The sequence below is a fragment of the Lynx rufus genome, unplaced genomic scaffold, assembly GCF_022079265.1.
Source record: "Lynx rufus isolate CCGP_SWC_20201006 ecotype Redwood Valley unplaced genomic scaffold, mLynRuf1.p SCAF_15, whole genome shotgun sequence".
Taxonomy (NCBI): Eukaryota; Metazoa; Chordata; class Mammalia; order Carnivora; family Felidae; genus Lynx; species Lynx rufus.
In genome coordinates this window covers 25,924,213-25,944,923 of record NW_025814829.1, presented here as the reverse complement: position 1 = coordinate 25,944,923, position 20,711 = coordinate 25,924,213, and the positions used below count along the sequence as shown (strand labels likewise).

The window sequence follows — 20,711 nt, the reverse complement described above, 5'->3', positions numbered from 1 at the left end:
ATCTTAGCAGGATAATAAGAAATGAGCATTTTAAGACATTGTGCTCATATGTGCAGACGAGAACAAAAAGGAAAAGGCATGAGATGCAATGATATACAGATTGCTGGCTATTAAGTAGAGGAAGGGTGTTGTTATCCCTTGGGGAAAAGACGATGAGTTTGCTGTGGTCATGGATGGGCCTGTGTCTATGGGAAGAGCAGAAGACAATTAGATATGCAGATTTGGAATATCTAGACGGGAGGTAAAGATTTGAGCGTCAGCACCTCTAAGTAGATATAAACATCATGCATGTGCTGAGATTCCTTCAAAGACTGTGAAGCATGAGAAGAGAAGAAACTCTGAACAATAACAAGGGAACATAATGGTAGACTAAGCAAACTAAGATAGGCCTCTAAAAAAGAAAAAAGGACATCACTTTTATAAAGACAGAAAGAAATTCAAATGAGAATAGGGTCACAAAAGTCAATGGAGATTGGAGCTTAAAAAAGAAGGAAGTGTCAGTAGTGACAGACATCAGAGGGAGTCTAAGCAGGAAAGAAGGTTTGTGTTTGGCAATATGGAGATTACTGGTGATTTGGTCAAGAGCAGTTTCAGTAGAATAATATCATACACAAGTGGGAGAGATGAATGGGAGAAGAAGACAAATTACAGAGAGTTGAGGTGAAAATAGGAAGCCAACAACTCTGACAGTCCTGTACACTATTTTCAAAGTCTCAGCTTTAAAGAGGAGATAACAAATGGGATAAAGCAAGCACAGAGAAGATTTTTCTTAAACTTCTTTTGATTTTTGTTTGAGAAAAGAGAAAACTAAAACTTGTCACATGTTAAATGGAAAGCGCCAATACAATGAATGAGGAGAGGGATACCATGGAGGAAGGCAGGTACTGAACCAAGCAGGAGGAAATAAGATAACTATGGGGCAGAAGCCTATAGGTTTGTAAACTGTGACTGAGGAATTGTAGGGAGTAATTAGATGGACACTAAAGCTACTCAGTGAAAACCAGAAGTGAGTTCATTTGTTGGAAATGGAATGGAGGAGAGAAGCAGTTGATGAAGGAGGCAGACATTTGGGCTGACAATGGGGGAGTGGGGTGGGAGGTTGCTAGGTCAGAGTTGGGGGACCAAGGAATTTGGAAGCCCATGGATATGTACTAACACACATCCATATGATTATGGGAATTTTTTTTTCCAGCAACACTAAAACTGAAAAGACAGTTGTGGATAAGACAGTGAGAAACTAGACTGGCAGGAAATGATAGGAAGGGAGTGAGATATCACAGTTTCAATCTTGGATGTGGTGAAATATTTTATGGTCATGATGAGATCTGGAGCAGGGTCCCAGGAATGGGTTTCTGCAATGAGACTTGATGGAAAATAGAATTGAAAAGGGTAAGGGATGAAACAAATAATGTATCTGACGGATTTTAAAATATGAGTATTCAAGCCTTCCAAATATTCCAAATGTAGGCACTCTCGAAGTATTTATATTATTTTAATTACTATGATTGCAAATAACATATTATTTTGAAATATTTTGTAAGTTTATTTATTTATTTAGAGAGAGAGAGAGAGAGAATGAGAAAGCAGGGGAGGGGCAGAGAGAGGGAGGGAGAGAGAGAGTCCCAAGCAGGGTCCACACTGTCAGCACAGAGCTCAAGGCAGGGCTCCCATTCACAAACTGTGAGATCACGACCTGAGCTGAAACCAAGAGTTGGATGCTTAACCAAGCGCCCCAGTAACTGTTATTTCAAATGATAATCTTACCACTGCCGTGGTAGAATTGAATGACATTTGTTCAATACAAAAACATACAGCCAAACTAGTTCAGAAAAACCATGACATCCAGAGTCTTTTTGTGGAAACGTCAGATGAGTAATATGAAGCAATTCATAGTCCCCAGTTGTAAGTCTAATAATACAGGTAAGCAATTTGGAAGGCAAAACACAGACAAGTGGTTAAAGGTTTATCTTAAAGTTAGATTTAATTAGACACAGAAATCTACCATATGACTAGCACAAGTATTCTGATAGTTACATAGTTAGTCATGCATTTTCCCCCTCCTTGACAAATCCGTAACAAGAGAAAGGATTGTTTGAGTCAGTCCCCATCCAGAGCAGCAGAAATATAAAATTACCTGGCGTTTCTGTCCTCATCTGACCAGGACATCTAATAAAAGATAGAATGATATTTTTAAGGGCATGGGTGGCAGATGCCATGGGTGCTGATGTGCTTCCTCCTGTCTTCTTTTCCACCCACACCTCGACAGTAGGAAGGTGTGCTAACTTGCATGGTTATCGTCTAGATTCCACGAATAAAATGGGTTACCTTTATTTAAAAAGTGCTGTTTGTACCATTCAGAGATGTAGCGAAGCATCATTCTCATTTAAACCAGTGCCTTTTTCATTTAAATCTGACCAGATGGTAAAAACTGAATACATAAGCCTGAAGGTGCTGCAGATTGGAAAAGTTAAAGAAAAACATTACTACGTTCAATACGTCTTTCAAAGATGGAAGATCCCTTGATTGTGCTGGCAAAAAGCGGGGCCACAGTTGCATTCATTGTTCAGTGAGCTTGTCCACACAGTTCAACCCACCGACAGCAATGAATGTTGATTGTGACCTTTTAAAAAATAATCTCTGCGCAGGGAAGAGAACATCCTGGTCTGTCCTGCTTTGGTTTCCTGTCTTCAGCAGACGCTGACGGCCATGCTGTAGTAGATGATGGTTAGCCATAGGGTACAATCAACGGTCGATGGTTTTGATTTTAATTCCAAACTCACCGACAGCGTTGAATGTTCACTGAAGCAACCTCAACCCCGAATCCTGCTGACTTTATAGTGTCTATAAGTGTCTGAAGGGGGTGGGAGACAGAAACAATAGAGTAACTTGAGTCATACATTTTATGCATTTTAAGCCATTTTTTAAAAATCTGCAAGAAGAATGGGATTCTTCCAACCAAGAGTTTGGCAAACCTCCACATCACACTGTGTGAGAGGAAAGGATCTGTTTCATTGAGCTAAAAAAAAATGCCTATCTTGGCTTAGTTCCAGAGAAATTATCTCACTCTTAATGACAGTGAGAATTTGTTATTCAAAGTAGCTTGAAGTATCAAATCAAAACAATATCTTATAATTTAAATATTGCTATGCTTATAGTATCATGTTTACATATGAGGTATTTAGGTTACATAGATTTAACCAAATTTTCTTAAATTTCCAAAAATCACATTAATGTTAGATTAATGTTAGCGTTATCCTTTTATCTGTAATATTTTTTTTCTAAAATAAGGTTACAAAACTTACTGCAATTTCTTAAAAATACTTATTTAGAAACTACCGAGCAAAAAATAAGTGAAGAGACCAGCTCAACACATTTTTCTTAGCTTATGGCACAAAACTACATTAAAACTGTGAAAGGTGAAACCATCCAGGTATGCTCCAACACCATTCATTTCTAATTACTTAGGAGATGGAAATCCTAACACCTTTGTTTGGCTCTTTTCGTATTCCCTTTGTCTAAGAGTGCTTTGTGACTTATGCTTATTTTTAAATTATTGCAAACCCGGTAGAATACATTTTTAGAATCACTTTCAATAGTTTTCTATCATCAATTTTAAAAAAAAGTCGCTTTGGATGTATCAAAACCAAGATAGAAATCACCACTTCATGCACTTAACTGGCACCCCGTGTGGTTACAAATATCTGTGGGTGAGACGCCCCACCACAACTTGGAATACTGCTTTGAAGGTGACTACGGTCTGTTCAACCAAGGCAATTGCTGCTGAAATGTAAGTGAGGGATCTACTCTGAATGATTATACATTCTAATATTTCACTCACGTAGAACATTTTATAGCCACAGATTGTTTAATGCCTTCTAGATAAAATGTTTATGTGGAAACTGATTTTTTAGGGGAAGAGGGATTAGTGATCTACTGGGAATATGTACTGAGGTCACAATGTTAAAATATAAAGCAGTGATTAATTTGAACTTTGGCAATGTTTAATTCTTTTGAAATAACCAAATTTTTCCTACAGAATAAAACTTTTTAGGAGAATGCTTTATCAGTAAGTATTTCTGTGTTGCTGCTGGAAAGAGTATTGTGAAGGGATTGGGGATTCATTTGTTTGCATTATCAATTACAACTGAAGGCATATCACTCCCGTTCTGTTGCCTGTGTATTGTGATATTAGTGTGAGGTCAACATACAACCATTTTCAGTCATGCCTATCCCTCTCTTGCTACATCTGCTAATATTTGTATAATAGGGATTCTATGATAAAAGACTCTAAATTATGTATTTTGCATTAACACAAAATACGTGTTGGGCTTACGCAAAACTCTAAGGCAGTTAAAATTACTTGTGATGCATTGCTATGTTTTTATTTGTTTTCTAAAATATTTTCCCATAAGTACTTTACATAATACAATTAGCTTAAACTTAAGATTTCTGACTATAAAAATGATTCACTTATAACAATAAGAAATTACATTAGATATCTTGTCATACACACATAAAATAGCAATGATAAGTACAGTGATTAATTTCTTCTTTCCCTAAGATAAATTAGATGCATGCTTCATATGGTTATAGTTTGCGGAAAGTACAATTTCATCTATGAGCTGTGTAAATGTTCCAAGACTGGAAATACGATGTCTGTGTTCTTGCTTGCAGGTTCCCTACTGTCAGGCAAGAGAATAAATTTTAGGGTCCAACAGTTTAGATTATTTTTGTGCCATATGGAAAAAGTGTTCTACTTGCTGGTCAACTTAATTTTCTGCTAATTCACGTGTGCTTCTAATTATTATCTCATATCTTCTAATTCTCCGTCTTCCACATCTTTATTTTCATGACTTAAACCTTGGCTATAAAACATTGATCTTTAAAATAGTGAGATTCAACAGCACCAAATTTTACATTTTCTGGAAGAAAATGGGCAGTGTCATTTGTTTTTAGAACACTTTGTTCATAATTCCTGGATTCTAAGTTGATGGTAGCAATCTGCATTCTTGCATAGTTTTCCTTGAATGAAAGGAGACACAGCATTAGGTCACTTATGGATCAATATATTTCTACCCATCTTCTCATGATTTTGGAGGGCTGGGTGGACAGAATAAGACCAACTTGCACAAGGCCAGATTTATTTTAGCCTTTATTTCTCATCTGGAGGCTTGTGAGAACATTAAAAATTTCAGTTTTGCTTGAGGTTAGGAGGTCATAAATAAACCAAAGCAATTTCTTTGCTTTGAGCAAGAGGGTCACAGAATACATGAAATACCACTTTTAAACACAGCAAACCCTAACATGAATTGACAGAGGAACAGGAAGAAGTAGTGTGATGTGCCTCAGTAAAAGGCCATAGGGATTTGGGATGCTGAAGTTGTCTGTTTTAAGAATAGATTATATATCTTGTCTGATGACCTGTATTTAATTTAAGTGACTGCCTCTGCCAGTCCTTCCAGAGGGCAAGTGTGTGAAATAGAGCATCTCACTGTCAGCCTCCAGTCCTTTCCTCTGCCCGATGCCTTGACCTAAATTGAGCATGTGGGCATTGATCTGGACAAATGAAAGAGAATGAGATTTTTGCTACCACACGAGTTTTATTAATTCTCGTTGGTTTGAACATTTTAGGGACAGCATAGAGCCATGAATAGATTCATATTTTAATCAGTTGTATTTTCTGTCTATGGAAACGAATCTTTTCAAAACGTAACAAGTAAAAATGTTGCATTAGAAAAATAGCCATTGCAGTTCCCTCCCGGTTCCCCTTGAAGAAAATAACACTATTTCTGACACCCATAACGAATGAGATGTCGGTTTATGTGTTATTTTGCAGGGGGCTGGGGGCTAGATTCCTTTTCCGTGTTCCTATCCTTTTTCTCGGAAGATTTCTTTCTCTATTCAGGATACGAAATCTCATAAAATGTTTTAGCACTCATGTTTTCACCTTACCAATTATACAGGTAAAGTGCCTGTTGCAGAAATGCTCATTCTTGGTAATTATAATTGCAATTGTTGGGACTTCTGGTCACTTCGGCAGGAAGAGTGAAAGCATCAAAGAGGTCAGAAACTGACTCAATGCACAGAGAGCCAAGTTGAATACTTGGACCTGGTTCTTCCCTGAGAAAGCAGAAAACTCAGGGCAAGTCAAGCCAGAACTTGGCTCAGATTAAACATCTTTACTACTGAAATACTGACACCCCAGAGGGGCCTATAATTCTGTTTTCCAACAGCTTTCTAATTCCTGATAGCCCTTACCCCCGGTGGCAGCAAAGGGCCTGAACATTTCTGGTTTTCCTTCCCCCCGAAAAACTGGAAATAATTCGACACTACTACTCACTTTGTAAAATGTCTTACGAATTTGCTTTGGAGAAGAGAAACATTTCCAGCACAACCTTTGTACTATTTGGCAATGTTACTAACAATTGAATAAAAAATGATTGCCTTTTAATATACATATTAACCGGATTTATATATAAGTAACCCATATAGTATGTATGTTCCAAAATAAACTGTGAATGATTTTAAAATATTTTTCACAGACAAATCAGTCCAACTAACACTTATTGAGCCCTTATAATTTTATAAGAAAATTTTATTTTCTGGGAAGATTTGGAAATCTATAGACTAGCCATCTTTGTGGTATTTGTTCTTGGAAGTGTTCATACATAAATATTGTGTGTTTATTTAAAGACTATATACTATCTCAAACCAAAGTTTAATCTAGAAAAGAAGGTTAAAAAAAAGAATCCGCATAACTCCAACACGAATGTCACTTTTAATAAAAGTCTAAAATTAGTGATATTTTTCGTGTTTCTTACTTTCCTTATAGTAACGATTTATTATCACAAGCTGGATTAAAACTTTTTTCTTGTTGCTTTTGCAGAGAATGTATACGAACTATGTTTATATATCTATAAAGGCTTGCCTTGTATGTGAATTGCAGCAGTTTGAAAGACATACTTTATTGGACGGCACAGTATGATAACCAAAAAGCAAAAGAATCGGGTCAATGGACTGGGATTTGCCCCTCACTGGGTTTGGTTACATAATTCTCCGAGCTTTAATTTCGTACATAAAATCTAGATAATAAAGTCATCCTCACTACACTAGTTTAACTTATTTACAAATAGTCTTTTATAATAGATATTCTGCAAAGGGTAGCATAACATTCCTTTTTAGTTAAGGGATAGAGATTTCTATCTAGGTCTTCTAAGATTCTAATGCTTCTTCCCCTTAAAACAGCTGCTTTCCCACTTCTAAGATGAAAAAGAGAGAAATGTTAGATTTCTTTTCTTAATAGCCTCAAGATATATGATCTAAAAAAAAAAAAGCAGCATAATAACATTCCCAGTAAGATCAGCATTCTCTGTGTTACTTCCTTACCTCGTAGGTTAGTTTTAAAGAGGATTGATGTCTACTTTAAAAGTGACAATTAATCGTAAGCTCTCCTGAAGTTGGGAACCCTTGACTAACCTAATGCATCCCTGTCTTAATCTCCAACATGAGCATGGTGTGGGGACTACAGTGTATTCAGGACGATTTTTCATCTTTCAATATAGTTTCTTGTTTTTGAGCTGATGTCCTAAATTATTTTAAATTAAATCAGTATGTAATTGGCTATGCATAGAATCAGATTTGTGTTTAAGTATCACTGTATCTTTAAACATTCATCAAATCTTCATATTTTGTAATGTTTGAAGGTTTGTCTATGGAAAAATAGTTCAGTATTTCTTTGCTATGAAATTTAACCTTCTTTCTGAAGCAAATGAAAAAAAGAAAAGAAAATATATACATTACTACATTTTTCCAAAACTCATGGGCATATTTTGTAATTAAATTATATTGGGCTTTTAAACTATCCCTTTATGAGTAATTAATTATGTAAATAAACAATTTACCGGAGAATGTCTTTTTTTTTTTACTAGAATCAAACCTCTTTTTTATAGTAAAGGCACAATGATAACGTGAAATTTGGAGTGAACTGAATAAAATGAAAAATTCAAGTTGTAGGTGAAACTAAATTTTTTTTTTCATAATGAAGATTCATCGTGACAACAGGATAACCATCATGACTGTCACAAACTGTGTCAACGCCATGGTCAGCAGTGTTTATTTTTGGCAAGGAAATATAGTGCCCTTGATCTAAGACTTGCAGGAATGGCTGATTAATCCCTCAGTTTGTAAAGAATGGACATATTGACTGATATTTAAAATAATTTGAGAATTAACCCCCAGTAAACATACCATGTTAGTTATACAACTTATCTTAGCATGCCGATATTATTAATCATGTAAATTAATTGTGGAAAATTAAGAGTAACGGATGTATTACAGAAAATAAATATTTTTCTAGGAAAAACATATCAGTTTTTGAAAAGAGGCAGACCTCTTGCTTAAAATTTGTCAGTGGAGGAGACCAGAGATGCATAATCCCCCCAAGATGCCAGGCTTTTTTATTTTTCATGTGAAACAATCAAATATTAATTTGTGATTTATTTTGTTACATTATACATGAATGATTACAATAATATTTTTTTGAATATTGGTAACATCTTTAAAATTGTCTAGGTTCCTTTCAAAATTCAGCTTACAATTTAAATTCTTCCAAGCTTTTTGACTTCATTCCCCACTAACTTTGTTATTAAAATACCTTACTATTTTTGGAAGATATTGTGAAGGTATTTCTGGCTTCATAAATTATACAGGCATCTGTTCTTTCAATCAACAGGATACCAAATGTTTTTTACATCAATCTGTGTGAAACAATGTATATAATACCATTTTATTTCCCATGAGTTTTTAGTAAACACTGACTTGGTAGTAAAAAAATAAAAATGTTTGAATGATTAGATAGTAGAAGGGGGATGAAATATTGTAAACTAGAAATGTATTACAAAGTACAATCTGAGAAAATTGAAAAAAAAGAAAACAGAACAAAAGTACAATGGAATAAATAGAATAAATATAGAAAATTAAAAAAAGAATTTATGGTCTAAATGTAGCTATAATACCTTTCTAGGTTTCTGTTCTACATAGAGATTTAAAAATTGAGATTAGCAGAATTTGACAATTTTAACTACAAAGCTGCATCTCTAATAAAAGTTTATTTCTTATGGCTCCTATATTATGTAAAATACTGTATTTGGAAAATATAGAAGATTCTAAAAATTTCTGATATTGAGTTCTGATATGCATTACATGGATTTTGTTTTACTCCATCAAAACCACCTTTATAAGAATTTATCCTTTAAGAATGAATAATCTAAAGTAAAATTGGATGTGTAAGAACCTTACCAAATATAACCAGCAGGTTGCTATGTTCTCTCCACAGGTGACTTTTGGGCTGAGAAAGGATTCCGGCCAAAAGTCAAGAGTCCCTTACAGTTAAGTATCAGATTGCTCAATAAATCTTATGAAAATGAAATGCTTTAGCACAAGTTATTCATCAAATATATGCCATATGACATATTTGGATTAATTGTCTAAAGGATTTATGCATTGATGTGAACCCTGAAAAATGACCTTGTCAAGACCTGAGATTCTGTGATTTTTAGAGTTTTTACTCTATTTTTTTAATTTTTCTTAGTCAAAGAGAACAATTCCTACAGGGCTTAATTAACATTTCCTCCACTCTACATTTTAAAAGAATAAACAGATAAAACTCCAATATTCAGTTAAAACTTCACAGTATTTTTCTCTCCTAGGAAATATTAATAGATTAGTTTGTTTCTTGAACAATAGGACCACATGGCAACTCAATCACTGAAATCATAACTAAGAGAGAAAAGACAAAAACCTCTTTCAGAATTGCTTTATGTTTGTACCAATGTAAGAATCTTCCTTATTAAAAATGTAGCAATAATCCAGATATGTTGATAAGTTTATATTACTAATTATATTCTTTATAACTATTTATTCTTCAAAAAAGTCACATGGAAATTATTATATGTTAAAATACATTTTGAGATTGAGAGAGAGAGAGAGATGAGAAAGTGACCTCATGGTAAGAAAGTTTCCTTCCATCCAAATCTTCAAATCTTCACTTTGGGGCTGCTTTCGTTTTATATTTACATATTTGCAGAAAATTGAATGGCTTAAATTTGCAGAAAAGTACCATGAAATATATGAAAGTCTATCAGAAATGGAAGTAAGCCATCTTTGATGTTATTAGGTTAGTGGAAAATTGTGATTTGATTTAAGCTATCTTTATGAATTTGCAACTCGGAGAAGACACCCTCCCACCACCACTAATCCTGCTATCAAACTCTTAGTTTCTGGTAAAGATATGATGTAATTGTAGTATACTTTTTGAAATTATCCTTTTTGGACTTAATTTATGAGCAACGTCTCTCCTGTATTAATCATAAATGGTTATTAGAGATTAATACTGAGGGAAACTGACACAATGACATGTCTTTGGAATTGTTTTTAACAGTTATTTACTATTAATAATTAAGTGGCTTTGTAGCTTATAATTTTTAATCAGTGAAGGTATTAATCATTTAATCTTGGATCAAAGTCAATTTTTTATATATATCCCCTCTGAAACTCCAATTAAATACACTACTCTCCCCAGTTTCCCGTCTTAAAACTGGTTTTTAGTGTTGCCTGGAAGCTGTTAAAACAGCTGCAACATTCCAATCATGAAGCTAGCGATGAGTAAGTTACACAGATGCAAATACTGTTACATTTCTTCTGCGTAAGAGTCTATAAGGGCACGGGTTTGGGGGGAAAAACAGGCTTAGAAGTCAAAGAATTTCAGACATAAGACTATAGATATACCCACAAGCACCTTAAACACTTTATAAAACAGATGATGATTATTGTACAAATAAACAAACACATCATATAACCGTAGAATAAAGAAAAATATTTATTCTCTAAAAAATATTAAATTATATACTCACTGAGACTCAAAAGCATTGAATGATATCAGACAAGCAATCAGACAGTGACAGAATTCTATGGTTACTGCCCACCTCACCTCCTTATCAAATTCTCTGTATATAATTACTTAGCATCTATTTATTTTATTTTATTATTATTATTTTTTAAATGTTTTATTTATTTTTGAGAAAGCAAGAGAGAGTGTGAGCAGGGGACAGTCTGAGAGAGAGGAAGACACAGAATCTGAAGCAGGCTCCAGGCTCTGAGCTGTCAGCACAGAGCCTGACGTGGAGTTCGAACTCACAAACTGTGAGATCATGACCTAAGCCGAAGTCAAACTCTTAACCAACTGAGCCACCTAGGCACCCCACTTAGCATCTATTTTTAACACTTTTTTTGTTACATAATTATTAACTAAGAATTATTTTAATTGTACAATAAGACAATATAATGTTCCATATATATACTCAGACTTCTAAAGGACATCTGATGTTTCCTGTTGAACTTTAAAATGACGGGAGAATGGGGAAATATAATGGATTAAAAACATGTACACCAAGAAGACACAGAATTCTAGTATCTATACTTCATATATTTTCTCTGTAAAATGGACTCTAAAAATTAAAAATAGGTTTACAAATAATTTTACGGTAGTACTTTTTGTATTCTCTCTTTCTTTGTCTATTTCCCCCCACCAGACAGTGAGATCCTTGAGGTCAGGGATTGTTTCTTAATCATCTTCGGACCCTGAGGACCTAATGTATTTCCTTGAATGCAGTAGGTGTTCAGTGTGCACTTGTTGCCTCTTCCTTAATTCTCTGGCACACATCTATATCTAGCTGCTCAGTCAGACACAGTCTACGTCCTGTCTATCCCTCATTTTTCTGACTTTATATAAAGCAGTGTAGAGCAGCTAACTTCCATGTTGGGGCCCTAGGCATTTGGATGGTCTGGGATCTACAATCTAAGTCACAGAAGCTAATCATCCTCAAAGATTCTGACATGGAAAAATTCAAACAGGTTAATGCTCATCAGAGATCTTGGCCACCACCAGGATCCTTGATATAAAGCATTGCACAGGGCTAAATTTCAGACAAATAATGTTTTTCTTTTTCTTTAATAAAGTACACATAAAATTAAGAATTTTACTCTTCTGTGCAATGGACCATATATTTTCTTCAAATGACATGAACAAAGAAAATCATATTTGTAAACCTTGCAATCATAACCATTTTTCTAGCCGTAAAATACCTCTTGAGAGAAGGTATACTTCTTCTGTTAATATTTTCATTTTTGAAAACATTTATATATTATCTAATTTGAACAAGACATGTGGATACTATGGACAGTATAATATTTGGGGGACTCTTTCAAACCTATTCTTTAACTGTTCCCAAGTTTTGTGTAGTGAAAAACTGTATAAAGGAAAGCAAAGAGGTAGTGATCTGCTCTGGTTAGACCAAAGTTCTTCTTACCTTCATCTGTTCTTACCAAAACATACCTTCAGTATAAGTGAGTTTCATGCCCTCTATCTAAACATATTAACCACATACTGTTCCCTCCTTGACATACGATAAAACTTATTTTCCCATTTCATTACTTTTTTAGTATTCTCTCTAGATGGGTGTTCAAGAAAAATATCCAGCTAATCTGGTTCTGTTCACCAAAATGAAGTTCAGAAATATTTTGTTCAGCACAGATGAAAATTAGATTTGTTGTTTTATTCTAGTCTTTGTGAGTCAATGACCAAACTACTTTATGCACAAAATATTGTAACATTATGGGTTTTCCACCTAGTCTTAAAAATTGAATCACACTCAAACGGTGGAGAACTGTCTTCCTCTTTCAATATTTAAAAAATGGGGCTTAATGGAAAATGAAGATGTGGTGCATATACATGCTGGAATATTACTCGGTGATCAAAAAGAATGAAATCTTGTCATTTGCAACAACATAGATAGAACTAGAATATATTACGCTAAGTGAAATTAGTCATCCAGAGAAAGGTAATTATCATATTATTTCATTCATATGTGGAATGTAAGAAACAAAACAGATGAACATAAGGGAAGGGAAGGAAAAGTCAGATAAAAACAGAGGGCAGCAGACCATAAGAGACCCTTAAATACAGAGAACAAACTGAGGGGTGTTGGGTCGGGGAAATGGACTAAATGGGTGATGGGCATTAAGGAGGGTACTTGTTGGGTGAGCACGGGGTGTTATATGTAAGTGATAAATCACTAAATTCTACTCCTGAAACCAATGATTACTCCATGTCAACTAACTTGCATTTAAAACACACACACACACACACACACACACACACACACACACACACACAGAGGAAGCAGTCAGCCATTTACAAGCCAAGGAGAAAAGACTCAGAAGAAACTACTGGGTAACACCTTGATCAAGTCTTCCAGCCTCCAGTATCGTGAGAAAATAAATTTATGTTGTTTAAGCCACAAGAAAAATAAAATAAAGAATAAGTGGGGTTAGATTTAAAGACAATGCTCAAAAAGTTGTGACTGCTGAGCAGATTCCCTGGTCTGTGGTGCCATCTTCCAACACAGTTAACTCCAAGGGGTCAATGGAGTTCTGAGGTGTATATAGGACTGTGTTTATCCAAGAATCATTCACATTAACATAAATACTGATGTTTATTTAAAAAATCTCAGTGAGTGGAATATTTATTCCAAAGGTGTTTAAAAATTTTTTAATATGTATTTATTTTTTGAGAGATAGAGATAGAGGGCGAGTTGGGGACGGGCAGAGAGAGAGAGAGAGAGAGGGAGACACAGAATCTGAAACAGGATCCAGTCTGTGAGCTGTTAGCACAGAGCCTGTCGTGGGGCTCAAACTCAGGAACGGTGAGATCATGACCTAGGCCAAAAGGAAGCTTAACCAACTGAGCCACCCAGGCACACATCCACAGCTGTTTTAAAGAAACACAGAAAGTTATTTACTAATAGTTAAGATGCTATCAATTATAATATTCTTAAAGGAAAATATTCATCCTTTTGGGGTTTTCTTTTAATTAAAATCATTTTAGCTAGAAGATATTTCTCCAGAAGATACCATTAGAAAGACCTTAACAAATCACAAGTTAAGTTATTCTAAAGTGTTCTTTCTCTAACATTTCTTTTGCTTTTATTAAATTCAGCTTACATGTATGTCTGAAAAGTTGATAATCTTTCCATTGTCATAGTACCACTCTTTATCTTTCAGTACAGTTTTCTCTTTGAGATGCCTATTGACTTTGTGGTCATCTGCAGTCATCATATCATCCCCAAAATATGTTCTCACTCATAAGTGGAACTTGAGAAAGTTAACAGAAGACTATGGGGGAAAAGGAGAAAAGAAAATAGTTACAAACAAAGAGGGAGGGAGAAAAACCATAAGAGACTCTTGAGAACAAACTGAGGGTTGATGACCCAGGCAGGGGGAGGCAGGGATTGGGGGAGAGGGGAAAATGGGTGATGGGCATTAAGGGGGGCACTTGCTGGGATGAGCACTGGGTGTTGTATCATGGGAATCTACCCCCAACACCAAGAGCACACTGTCTACACTGTATGTTAGCCAACCTGACAATAAGTTATATTAAAAAAATAAAAAAATTAAGTGTATCAGCAACAGTGAAAAAAATTGCATTTCTTCATGTTTACCCTGGATATCTCCTTGTTGCTCAAAAGAAGAGTTCTCACAAGAAAGCAACAAATTGTATTACATAGTTACCCAAAAGGGTAACTATAGTTTCTAGTCCCCAAAATAGTCTCAAACATATTGACTAATTTGAGCAATCCAATTAGCTTCTCCCCATACCTCATACTTACCACAGGGAAGGCGTATTTTATATAATGAGATTTACAGAAAATTCTGTCATTCTGGAGAGAGAGCTATAAAAATATATTATGCTTCAGTCTATTTTCAGCTTTTATTTTCTGGCAAAAAAAATAATTTTGGCAATAACTTGTCAAAGAGTCCCTTCAATTCTTTTTGTTGTTTTAGGTTAACAAAATGGAGTTTTTGACCTCAATATTCATTTAAAAATAGGTTGTTTCACACTCTCAATTCCATACTCTGCCCAGTTTTGTTAAGATCACCTGAATGATATAAAATGTTTGCTTATACTGACTTAAAAACAACCATAAAAGCACACAATTCTATGGGTACAAAGTACAAGACTCTAACTCTAATAAACAAGATTAGCTTCATGAAATATCTTTCCATGAGCACTTTTAAGCTTACCAGTTTTCCCATCCCACACTGAAAATACTGGAAGGCACTCCAAAGAAATATTATCTTTTCTTTGGGATACAAAATAAGTATCAAAAAACAAAAATAAAAGGCCAGTTGGAAACAAAAGATAAAAAATAAGGTTTCCTTTCTATTATGGGAAATAGCCTGAGGCACATGGCAGAAGGAATGGGAAGGGGCTTCAATTTTCCTACGGTCTTTAAATAAAACTTTTATTTTAGTTAAAACCAATATTACATTGAAAGTACAGTTTTCATAAGCTTCTATAGTTGCTAAAGATATCTTATTGGAATGGATAGTAAAATCTAAAATTAGAGTACATCCTATTATCACAAATTTGGAATACTTTAGGAGAAATAATGGAATAAAAAATATATATATATGTAGCACACAGAGAAATTCATACAGATGTCTCCTGAAATTCAGTATATTTGCATCGTTATAAACAGTGTGTTTTCCATCTCTCTCTTCAACAACAACTAGTATAAAGAGAGTGGTAAACACACTGTTTGAGATGCATGCAAGAAAGACACATTTTGTTCAAAGTTCTATACTTAATGAAAGCTTCATAAAGTTGAGTCTTCACAATTATTTGAAGTGCAACAGAACATTTCCATTTGCAGGAATATTCCAGAGACTAAAGATCGGTAATTTGCTTCAAGCTGACTTATTTTCATGCTTTTGTACATGTCTATAAAGTATTTGCTCAGCGCTCATTCCTTTGTTTTTATATTTTTAACGATTTCAGAACTTGGTGCATAAAAATATATGCCAGAGCTGTTTTCAAATATCTTTCTGCAAGAACAAGGCTGAATTTGGAGGCTGCATCAATTTTCTTACTTTATGGTTTTACAAAGTTTGTTTTAGAATTCTCAGTAGAGTGGGCTCAGGTAGCTGTGACAAGACTGTACAAACATAAAGAAAGTCTGCAGGAAACTGAAGTTCAAAATCCCAAACAAGAACAACCCATTTTTTCTTATATTTAGAAGGAAACATCAAATTCTAACAATCTACTTCTACTACTAATTTAGTAATTGCATGCAAAAGCCTCAAATACAAATAAATAAAAATATTTTTTCCATGTAAAGTTACCATAACTTAAAATTTTTCTTACTAAAATGAAACACAAAACCAAAAAGAAAGGAAGGAAGGGAAAGAAGGAGGGAGGGAGGGAGGGAGGAAAAGGAAAGATGTTTAACTGGCATGTTCTAACAACAACTTTATCTTAACAAAAAGGAAAACAAAAAATCCTTTTAAAAGTGCTTTATCTTGGCTTTCCTTCATAAAATTTAAAATTATAAAAGTCTATGATTTAATTTCAGAGAAAACTAATATGAGGACTTGACATCATATACAATATATATTATACTTTAAGTAAACAGAAATGTACTGCTTCTTTGATTATAGATTTTTAGCTGAAAGTGAGTATAAATTTGGGTGATCTCATATTCGCTTAAAAACACAAACATACAGTCTCATAAAATATCTTTTTATCAAAAGATAACACCTAGAGTTTTATCATCTTTAATTCTAATATCATTTATCTCCTACTCAAATTGTTTTTTAAGCCCTTCTTTTAAAAAAAAAAACGCATTTAAGAATCTAGAACCTTGGGGCGCCTGCATGGCTCCGTCTGACTACGGCTCAGGTCATGACCTCACGGTTCCTAAGTTCGAGCCCCGCGTCGGGCTCTGTGCTGACAGCTCAGAGCCTGGAGCCTGCTTCAGATTCTGTGTCCCCCTCTCTCTCTGCCCCTCCCCTGCTCATGCTCTGTCTCTCTCTCTGTCTCTCAAGAGTAAATAAACTTTAAAAAAAATAAAAAAAAAGAATCTAGAACTTTGCAGTTCCTTCACATTAGTGTCATCACACTGGTGTCACATGCCACATGGACAGCCAGTCTCTCCCTTCAGCCCTTCCCTCCCATCTCCCAAAAGCCACTAGGAAATACATTTGACCTCAAAATGTCATAAAACCAACTTCCATTCACTTTGCTTTAGAAGAGCAAGGATATTTAATGGACTTGTTCCTTTGGTATTTTTCTTTGGGGCAAGAAGTTGAATGCTTTATGTTTTATAATAAATAAAAACTTTTTATCAGGGAGCCTGGGTGTCTGAGTCGGTTATGCGTCCAACTTCGATGCAGGTCATGATCTCATGGTTCATGGGTTCGAGCCCTGCATTGGGGTCTGTGCTAGCAGCTCGGTGCCTGGAGCCTTCTTCAGATTCTGTGTCTCTCTCTCAAAAAAGAAAATAATAATAATAATAATAATAATAATAATAATAAAACACTTTTTTATCTAATTCTTAAATCCTTGGATACTTTGTCTTCTTTCTTCCTCCTCTTCTCCTTCTTCCTCTCCCTCTTTCTTCCTCCCCTCTCCCCTCCCACCTCCTTCCCTCCTCCACCTCCTCCTCCTTCCTCCCCTTCTTCTTCTTCTTCTTCTTCTTCTTCTTCTTCTTCAAAAAATAGTTACATTAGTTTTCAACATTTGAAATAAAGAAGGGTGAGGCATAACTTGGAAACAAAAGAATACAGTACCCACAGAATTATACAATGGACCTTAAAATTGAATTTTCCCTGTATATTTTCCCATTATTCTATTGATTTTCTAAAAAAAAATACTATAAAGCTCAAGGTCTACTAGCTCTATATGGGAGATAATTTGAAAATATATTGTGAGAGACATTTACCAATCTGTATTATTAATATCGATATTTAGGTTATGGGTTAGCTGTTATATTACACTAGTTTGCATTTTGCTATTTATGCTTTGTCTCTTGCCTTTTCCCATCAACCCAATCTAAACACACCAAAATATAGATAATTGGATTCTTAAAATATAAAACTCTTCTAAAGATATAGAAAAACAGAATAGGAGAAAAGGGGGATGTCCATAAAAATGGGAAAATAACAATTTTTCTGTAGCTTTGTCTGACCAAGAACAAAACTCATTTCAGAGGTCTGCAGTCCTCTATAACATCAGGCATCAAGAGCCATCCTGGACTCCTGTCCTTTTCTGTGACAGAGTCATGGCCCTCTTCTTACCTGTACAATCACCAGAAGAATCAATAAGCAAAACAATGTGCCAGCTTTTCTCTATGATTTCTTGACAAGATTTACGAAATAGATTTTCCAGAAATAAATGAAGCACTAGGTGACAAGTAAATTGTTGTCTGTTTGTTTGAACACAGAATTCATTGTAAGGCATTTCTCTGCATCATTATATGAAGTAGAAGGAAACTAATCAGAAGAGGTCAGATGAAACACATTTTTTTCCCATTCTATGTGAACAACAACTGAAGTTAAAAATACTTTTCCATTCATTTGAAAAGGACTTACATGCAGTGAGAGAACTCTGAGAATGAATTGCGAGATGGAAACTTCTGACCCTTTACTCTGAAGAGTCAGAGGAGGCAGGGTGCACCTACCCACGTCCCTTTGCTCCAGGCTCCTTGGCAGCAAGATCCCTGAGAACAACAGTTTCACAGCACTTGGATTTTTTCAAAAGCAGATGTAACCTGAAGCGGCCGATGGGGGCGGGGGTTGTGTCTTTCAGGGGCCATTCTAAGGCTCCTCTTTAGCTCTCCACCAGTGCTCAAGTGACAGCGTTCAGGTGATAGCACCAAAGACCAAGGCAAGTAATCTGCCTTAAGGCTGTGCATTTCCTCACCCAGGCATTTCTCTCAAGGAGGCCTCAGCACACAAATCAGAGACAGAAAGTCTGTCTCCACGGAAGCCGAGGTACAGCCGAGAGGCTGAAGGAGCCATTGTTCGTAGCACTTGGCTGTCTGAGGGTGTGATTATAGGCTGGGAGAACGCAGCCCTTCTAGAGGTTCAAGCGCCTGAATTATAACACAGAGATTAATTAAGGCAGCCAAAATTCAAAGTACTGAAATAATGAACAAGGTTTCAGGACAAATGGAATTAATTTATAATGTATAGTAGGCAGTCTGCCCAATTGCTGTGCCCTTTGGACAAAAGGAAAATAATTAAAAGCCTATGTGTTCTACTAACTCTATGTGAATTATCTCAACTGATTTCTACAAATCTTGTTGGAACTAAATATAGCATATGCTTTTATAGCTTGACAAATATAATCTGCTAAATGTATTAGATGCTTGCTATTACACAAGAATTGGACTAAATAATGAAGTATAAGTATGGCCCTTAATTTAAAAAACCCCCAAAGACTCTGAGTTTGAGTCTTTTAAGAAAGCCGTTTCTTCTTTCTCTGGCGAGGTTGAAAGAACATGCTTTGGTGTTACACTGAATCTGTTGCCACCTTGACAATGAATTAAGTATTATGCGATTTGAAAATTATCTCTTCATAAATGCCATCAGATTTATTGAAAATTCCAGAGAATGTGCTGAGGGTAAAAACTAATTAATAGAAAATCTTGATCAATAAGGCATATAGTAAAGCACAGCTTTTAGTGTTACCACATACTTTCTTGCTTTAGGATGCATATTAACATATACTGAAATTGGACTGACATTACCAACAGTAAAAAATCATTTCCTCCAAGGGAGGATATTTTAAAGAGGTTAATGGTCTGGCTGGTAATGTTTTGGTGTGTTTGTGAGATCAAACAGTAGTTTGGGATAAACAAATTCTGTGATGGAAAACTATTGTCATTTCATTAACTGATTATTTGACAAAATACAGCTGTATATTATAAGAGTGTAATGTAAGTGTAGAAAAATCCACAACACCGACTAGAACTAAAATGTTTCAGGCTCTATGAGTGTGACTGCTACATGTGATACGCCTTTTTAAAAATAAAGCTATAACCCACCTGGTATATATATAGACCCAGTATATATATATATATATATATATATATATATATATATATATATAAAACTTTCCACATGTCCCTTTCCTTTCTATCCTAAGTTGCCTTCTGTGTGTTTTGTTGTTGTTGTTGTCATAAAGGGTAGAAATTGGGAAGGAATTGAATGTTCATTTCTTTGTTCTTTACGTTGTCTTCATTTGTAACTTATAAGTGTGAATCCATCCCTGGGATACAGCAAATAACTTGTATTGAATACGTGTATACATCAAAGATTTTGCTTCAACTCTCAGCATATCTCTGCACCTCAATTTGGTTGACTCTCTTGTCATCAGATCCACAGTCCTCACTGGGGGCTACATGAATGGTCTAAATGGTCTCTCTCACTTTGTCTCCTACTTCTCTTCTCCTTGCTCACTCTGCCCTAGTCACTTGTGTCTCCTTGTCATTAATAGAGCATGTCAAATATGAATTAGCCTCAGGACCTTTGTGTAGGCTGTTCTTGCTCTCTGGAATGTTGGACCATCAGTTATTCCCATGGCTTATTTTTCTCAGTTCCTTCATGTGTCTTGTCAAAGGTTACCCTCTTAGTAAGGCCTTCCCTCACTACTCTCTCTAAAATAGTGCCCGGATCTCTCTGCACACTTACTGTGTTTTATTTTGCTTAATTGCATATGTCACCATAGGAAGTTAGGCTAGATATTAATGCAGCTATTGATAAATAGATAATGAATACCTGATAGATACCAGGCCCACACTAGGCCCATACTA

General features: G+C 35.2%; 1 long non-coding RNA gene across 1 annotated transcript in view; it reads right to left on the bottom strand.

Annotated features, from left to right (window-relative positions):
• Nucleotides 1-1,861: 1,861 nt before the first annotated feature.
• LOC124510044 (uncharacterized) overlaps nt 1,862-20,711 on the bottom strand; it is a 78,995-nt gene continuing 60,145 nt past the window's right edge. Inside the window, exon 3 of the long non-coding RNA XR_006961577.1 lies at nt 1,862-2,851. This is a non-coding gene — a long non-coding RNA (uncharacterized LOC124510044). The remainder of the gene's footprint in view (nt 2,852-20,711) is intronic.